Consider the following 8134-nt stretch of genomic DNA (forward strand, 5'->3'; position numbering starts at 1 on the left):
TATATATGAGGAGGGATCCTTTTACTCCAGGAGTAAGTCTAGGTAGACTTACTCCGTTCAATAACTCATGTTCTATATGAAATTTTAATGATCCAACCATTTAATTTAAAGTTTTTAATGCACAGATCAAATCTGCAAATTTTTAGAAAATTTGAAAATCATTTGATACTTCGTTTCATTAATTCGAATTAATGTATAAAATAATTTTATGATTATCCATCAATTTGAATTAATAAAATGAAGTATCAAATGATTTTCAAAATTTCTAAAAATTTGCAATTTGATTTATGCATTAAAAACTTTAAATTGAACGGTTGGATCGTTAAAATTTAATGTAGAACATGAGTTATTGAATGGAGTAAGTCTACCTAGACTTATTCTTGGAGTAAAAGGATCACTCCTATATATATATATATATATATATTATTTTTTCTTGTAATTCAAATTTCATTTTTATTTTCATATATGATATCTTATTTTTTTCTTTCGACTTCTTTACCACTTTCCTAAAGCTAGGTAGCTTTCGGTTACAATAAAAATGCGGCAAAGCTAAACCACTTCTTATTATTTTTATTATTTACACAAAAAGTAAAACAACCCATTTCGTGTTGGCAAAAAGGGTTGTTGGGTTACATCTCATGAAGCCTATAAATGGCTAATCTTTGTATTAATCTTGGGAAGCAATCGGCATCAACAAAGTAGTCACTACATTAATTTGACATTTCATGCTTTTGGAATCACTCTCTCATCTTTTGATACCTTGTTAGCTTTTTTTATTTATTTATTTGGAAAAGATATAATTTAGGCGATTGCAAGTTGGGGAAGATAAATAGTTTTTAACCATTATAAAGCTCAAAATATTAAAATAAAATTATTATTCTGCAATGTTTATAGAGAAAGTTGCTTACAATGACTGCAGATAAAGTATGCCCATCTTTCAGCTTATGATAAATTTAGATGGAGTCACATTACAACTTCGCTACGTGACTTGAACAATTAAAATAATCAAAGATAAACATCAGGTTTTCTACTCTCTTTTTTATTTAGGCTTTAATGTATAATATTTCAAAATTGATATTCAAAATTTTTTTTGTGTTCACGAAACGTAATTTTCACTGATCAAATATTATTTCAAAATAAGATAATATTTGTTTTATATAATATATTTATCTAAAAAAACTATTTTTTTTTCTCAAACATATACTCTTGCTACACATATGGACATAAATATCGAATTCTTTATTACATATATAAGAAATTTAATTATCTGCAACATATTAAATACAGGTTTCATTATATTTAGTGTCTAAATTTTTACTTTGTCCTATTTTTTTTTAATTTTGCCCCCACATTTTAAAAATATTGTGAGTCGTACCTCTTTTTGAATTATTGTTAAAATACAAATGAATTTTTATGCTTAATTATATTTTGTGCTCCCAAACTTTTACTTTGCCATGATTTTTCTCAAAATATAGATTTTTGCTGATTTTGTCTCCAAATTTTTTAAATGTTGCAAATTATAACTCTTGGTTAGAATATACTTAAAATGATTATATGTGAGCATTTTGAATTTGGATTAATAATCATGATAATTAAAAAAAATCATATAATTTAGTCTATTAATACATATAACGCATATATATTAACAAATATCACATATATTTATATGTATTATATAGATTATTTAAATCTTTTGAAAAGTATATTGATTTATTGACTTTTTCTCTTATATTATTGATTTTTTTATATCAATGTTAACTAAAGATTAAATAGGACAGATAACTCAAAACAAGAGCCTACATTATGTTCAAGTCAGGCCAAGATTTTCTAAACACTAAGTGAAGTCAATTTATTTATTTATTTATTAAATTCTATTTAATTAAAAAAAGACATGCACTGGTCCATTTAAAAAATCTTTTAAGACTAAGATGAAACTAATTATTATTATTATTATTATTATTATTATTTTTGTTATTATTATTATTATTATTATAATAATAATAGCAAAGTCTAACTACATCTAACCTCTTTTTATTTTGAAATGTTAATGTGCTGAATTTATTAATATATTCATATTAATTATATTAATATACTGAATTATCTAATATTTATGAATTATCTAATTATATGAATATAAATACATAATCAAAATGTTTGTTTACAATCATGTAAAGCATCATCTGACAAAGGGTTATAATTCACTACATTCTAAAATTTTGGAGGCAAAATTTATAGAAAAATTATTCGGATGCAAAATTCGTGACAGACTGCAAGTTTGATTGCATAAAATATAGTTAAGTTTAGTGCTTACGTCTGTATTTTGTTTGTATTTAAGGGAATATTTACAGAGGTAAAATTCACAATATTCACAAAATTTGTAGTAAAATCCGCAATATATATATATATATATATATATATATATAATATAATATAATATAATATAAGCATAGTGAAGTCAACTTAATGAATCGTGAGTCATAAAATATACTTACTGAATGCGTGATTTTTAATTCCAATTTCTGTTTTATTTTTCTTGTTAAATAAATGTTAAACATCAAAATCTTTATTACATAAAAAGCAATAAGATAGTGAAGTCAACTTCATGGGAAAAAACAGAAGCGCTTTCAACTTTCTTACTAAAGATATGATATCTACGTAACCTTCTTTTATATTCTTGAGTTCTACAAACAGTTTTTCACCCCTCAACTACATTATTCTTATTTAATTCAATCATTTAGTAAAAACTATTGTTAGGACGGCAATAAACAAGAGGAAAAAGTTGATGGGATATAATTAAATTTTTATATTATTAAAACAAGAAGATGGATATGAATTTATAAACACAAATAATTGCTAAGAGACTTTTTGAGTAACTTATATATTTATAATCCTATATTTATTCTTTTGTTCTATCAATGTAGAACTTTAATTGAATGTTAACAAAATTCACATGTCAAACTTATGTTGTCGACATCCTTTATATTTAAGTCAAAAAGAAACCTAGCGATCCTAATTCAGTTTCCTGAAAACACCAGCCACAGCTGAATTTATGTGTAATGAATGAGGCAAATTCAGTTTGTGTACTAACTAATCCGAAGATATATACAACAAAGTCAATCACTTCTAAATTATTGAGTTAACAAGTCTTCAGTGAACGATTTTCAATTCTCTTCTCTCTTTTTTCTTTTATTTGTAGCTATTTGGAGTTAATAAGCAATACCTCCAAAGAAGCAATTGAAGATGTCACACTGCACTTGATTTAATTATCTACATGTTATTTATTATTTAAACTATAGTTTTCTAATAAGTACTTAATTTCAATTTGTTTAACATATCTACATACATGTTTGTGGACAAACAGATAGTTTTGCTTCTTGTGGAATTGAAAAAATAAATAAATAAATAATTGTTGCAGAGTGTCCAAGTGCTTGCACCTATAGATGCTTAGAAACGAATTACTAAGAACCCTGCATGTTCTTTTGTCAGAACTACTTCTTGAAACATATATAGGTCATGTCCAAAAAACACTTTGTCCTTTACAATAACTAGAAGACCGAACGGGTGGTCCTAAATCTTAAATGCCCTTTATGGTTGAGAACATGATCCTCTCCTTGATGCCACGTTTATAAAAATCTCTTTGGCCTTTCACCTTATGTTTTTCTTTTTAATATTATTGCGATGAAGCATTTAACGATTTAACTAATTATTAATTTTTGTGAGAAAATTTAGTGTTAGTCATATTTAGTTTAGTTTTTCTTTTAATTATATTTTTTCGTTAATAAAATTTAAAGTCAAGACTTTTCTTAAAAGAATTAATCCAATTCCATTCCGAAGTTCGTCAAGTGTTTATCCGCTGTAAAATCATTTACTTGGATAGATGTCAAGTAATTTTTATTATTTATTTTTTTTTGTCTAAAATGGAACTTTAGGAGTTAAACTTCTGGTTTTGCAATTGGGATTTGACCCGAATGAAGTCCAATAATTAACGACTCAGATTTAGTGTAAATGCAATTCATAATTTTGGGAATTTTGGCTCATGATAGCTTGCCGAGTTACTATCAAACAAAATTAGGTTTCTTAAAATTTTTGTAATATAGAGAGCTAACCTATGTCATCTTGCAAGGACACAAATTCATTCTATTTTCGGTTTTCTTATCAAGTAATTGAGTTAGGTTTGGAGAAATTTTATTTCTAATAAATTGTAAACAACAATATAGAACAGAGAAGATAGAATCTCAACATACAATTTCAATATTATCAAATACCGGTTCAAGGTTTCAAGTCATATACGGTGTAATTTTCATTATTCACAACAAATAGGAATTCTCAACCAACCTATTTCAATTCGAAATTAATCAATACAGAAATCTAAATCTAGATTATGAATATCATTGAAATAAGAACGACAATCGCAAACTCTTGGTTCCAACAAAATTCAAGAACGGTAATCGAATTGAATTAGGTTGATTTAGGTTATTTCAAAAATGAAATTGCATCTTCTCATTTCTGTTTAAGATTCAAAATGAAAATTCAATATCATGAAAAATGAAATTATCCTAAACAGAAAAGAGAAAAGGAAGAGAGAATTTGTTCGATAAAAATTAGGAACTCAAATTTACCGTAACTCTTGAGACCCTAAACCGGTTGATGGATTAGCCTTGCCTCATAATCATGTTGCTTCAGAAAATTCAAGTCGAGAAGAGAAAAATCTTGTGAGAGAGAAGAGAATAGAAGAGAAATTTTATGAGAGAGAAGAGAAGAGAGTTGAGAGAAAATGAGAGAAACTTCTTGAGCGAGAAAACCTCAAATATGAAAAATGAGAGTAAAATTTAAATGTAAAGAGTCATTACATGAATTTAAAGACAAAGTAACAGGCCTAAACTAAGGGTCCAGCCCACTAATTACACTCCTAAAGCCTAATTAACTACAATTAAACAGTTTCAAGACAAGCTGAAAATTTTAGTGCAGGGCAGCGAGTTTGAGGCGCAATTTTGGGCCTGAAAACATTCGAATTGTGTTTTTCTCTCAACAAAGAAGTTTTAGATGTCGCTCTTATCTTTCTAGGGACACCAAATTTTCCCAATTCCGAGTTGTATAGCTTTATATGTGACTTGTACAAGAAACTGTGTCAAAAGAGAAAATTATTATGAAAATTTAGTAAAATTTACAACTAAATCCTAAATGATTCACTAAAACAAATCTAAACTAATACATGAATATATAACACTAAAAAAAAAATAAGGCAAAAACATATAAATAAAGATGTACTAAAATATAAACCCTAAGCGTGTAGTTCAGCGGTAGGGGTTGATCAATGCTTAAGCAAGGTCAGGGGTTCGAATTCTACCTTGTGTATGCAACCGCGTTAAATCTTGGGGCTAGCTATCCCACCATTTGAGGTGCCTCTAACCTGGATACTCCAGGAACGAACAAAAAAAAAATATATACTAAAATATGACTATCAGCTCAATGATTGAATAATGGTATAAGAAATTAACTACTCTATGTACTTACAAAAGATAGTACTTATATAACAAGTAACGACTTAATAATACCTTATGGCATCACGTGATAAATATATAAAATGTGTAAGATATGTTGTCATATACTAAATTCAACATGATATTTCCAAGTTTGAGTTTGTTTATTAAAATAATGATTGATCAATAGAAATTATATTTCATAAACATAAATTAGTTTTTGATTATCAATTTTAAAATATTACATATGTTTATAATAATAAAAAAATTAACTGCATTATTTATAGGTGCATCCCCATTTTAAATCACACTCTCATGCTAACTTACAGTTTTAGTAGAAGTTAATCCTGTGAAATTCAGTAATTATAATGAAAGAAAAGAGAGAAGCCCTTGCTGTGAAAATCACACTAGAAAAAAATGTTATTAAGCAATAAACAGTTATGCTAAATAGTTCAAACTTTAAAAAATAAATAAGAATCTAATTTTTATATTTGTGTTAATTTTATTATCCAGTTCACAAACGACAGAGCATACAAAAATACACACAAAGCCAACCACCCATTTTTCTCAATGATAAAAAATAAAATAAAATAAAAAAGCCAACCGCCTGTGATGAACAAACAGTAAGTGCAACCTTTTTTTATAAAGTGCCATGAAACAAATCATCTGGTCACTAAGTTCCATAATGCATATGAAGTGTGTCAGGTAGATGCTATTCTCAGTGGAATTTGAATCACCTAAGTCATCTTTTTAAAATACAAAAGAAAAAAATCAATAACTTTAACCATGAACAAACAATATACAAATGAAGAACGTACAATAAGAATATTCCTTTTTTCTAATTTCTAATATTATGATGGTCTATTTTAACGTTACTTGGTGTATTATAACATGAATCTTTCTTGCACTTGGATATTTGATAACAGAAATGGCCACTAGTGCTCTATCCGGAGGTAAGATATTCTCAATTTATTGTACAAACTTCTCAAGTATCACTGAAATTTAGGAAAAATCTTTTTTTTTTGACATGTTTTTGGATAAACTTTTTTTTTTTTTTTTTTAGAAACAAGAAGGATATCTACTCCTATCCATTGGTTTGGGGGACTCCCAATTTATTTTTTTAACTTAACATATTAATATATATATATATATATATATATATATATATATATATATATATATATATATATAATAATAATACCGGTGTAAGTTTTACTAAGTGTTACACCGCTCAATAACTTTATATTAAATATGAATTTTGAAAATTTAACAGTTAGATAGAAAGTTCATATCTCTTAGATCATATATATCAAATTTTATATTAATCTAAGATGATTTGATACTTCATTCTCATAAAACAAAATTCACGTAATGTATACATTTCAAAATATACTAAAATATGAACACTTTGATTACCTTTAAGTTGTTCAATTTTAACAAAATTTGACATATATGATCTAAGAGATATGAACTTTCAATCTAACGGTTTCATTATCAAAATTCACATAAAGTTACATCGGTATCGTTTGAACTCTCCTCTCTCTCTCTATATATATATATATATTAAGATTTTATTTTTCTATTGATGAGATTTGAATATGAAAATAATAATATTTAACTATTATTTATCTTTTTATTTCAAAATATTTTATTTCTTTTTATAGTTTTTATTGTAAATATTTTTCTCTTGTTAGATAAATACTCTATTTTCATATTTATAGTCTTCATTGCAAAGATAATTGTCTTTATTTTTGAACAAGATATCTAACTATATTTGTTTTCTTTTACTTATCTATTTTCCTTTTAGAAATCTTTAATTTTAAAAGGTATAAATGATTATATTTGCAATTAAATTAATTTATTAGTGGCGGAGAATTGGAGTAGTACACCCATGATCTTAGGTTCGAACCCAGTTGTCGTCATTGAAATTCCTCTACTCCCAAAAACATTTATTATGAATTCCTTATGAAAATATGTCTCATGAGAAAATATTAAAATAAAATAAAGTTCTTTAGTCACATTATAAAAGGGTTCACATGTCTTGTTAATGATGTAAAATTTCTTTAATTATTAACAAGAGAATAAAATGAAAATAAGTTTATAACTAGCGGCACAAATAGACATTTACAAATCATCGAAGAAAATGAAATATAAAGAAATAAACTCTAAGTCTAAAACGTGATTCTCAAAAGACATAATCAAGGTAACAACTATTCTCTAGACCTAATCTGAAACTAATTAGAGTACAACCCATAAAAGTAAAATTGAAACCTCATACTTTGTCTTCCTCAAGCTTAACTTGATCTACCTAATCAGCTCTTACATAACATTTAGCCCAAACAATAAAAGTAACAACCAAAAAACATAAGATTTTAGACACCAGTTTTCATCTGGGCCGGGTCATCCCTACTAAGGCTGAGAGACCTCTAAAACAAGAAGAGCAGCCCTTGAGGGCCCAATAAGGCATTGAAACGGACCAAGATAGAGCTCGGGAGGCTTAAAAGACACCATTTCACAAGAAACCCTAATCTCGGGTGTGGAACGACCGTTCCCAACCTTGGAACAGGCATCACTAGTGGAAAAAACACTTCTAAAATCGGTCATTTTTTACTTTTAAAATCGATTCTCTGACCAATTTTAAAAGAGACGATTTT

The sequence above is a fragment of the Cajanus cajan genome, chromosome 1 (assembly GCF_000230855.2).
Source record: "Cajanus cajan strain Asha chromosome 1, NIPB_CcT2T_4, whole genome shotgun sequence".
In the NCBI taxonomy this organism is placed as follows: Eukaryota; Viridiplantae; Streptophyta; class Magnoliopsida; order Fabales; family Fabaceae; genus Cajanus; species Cajanus cajan.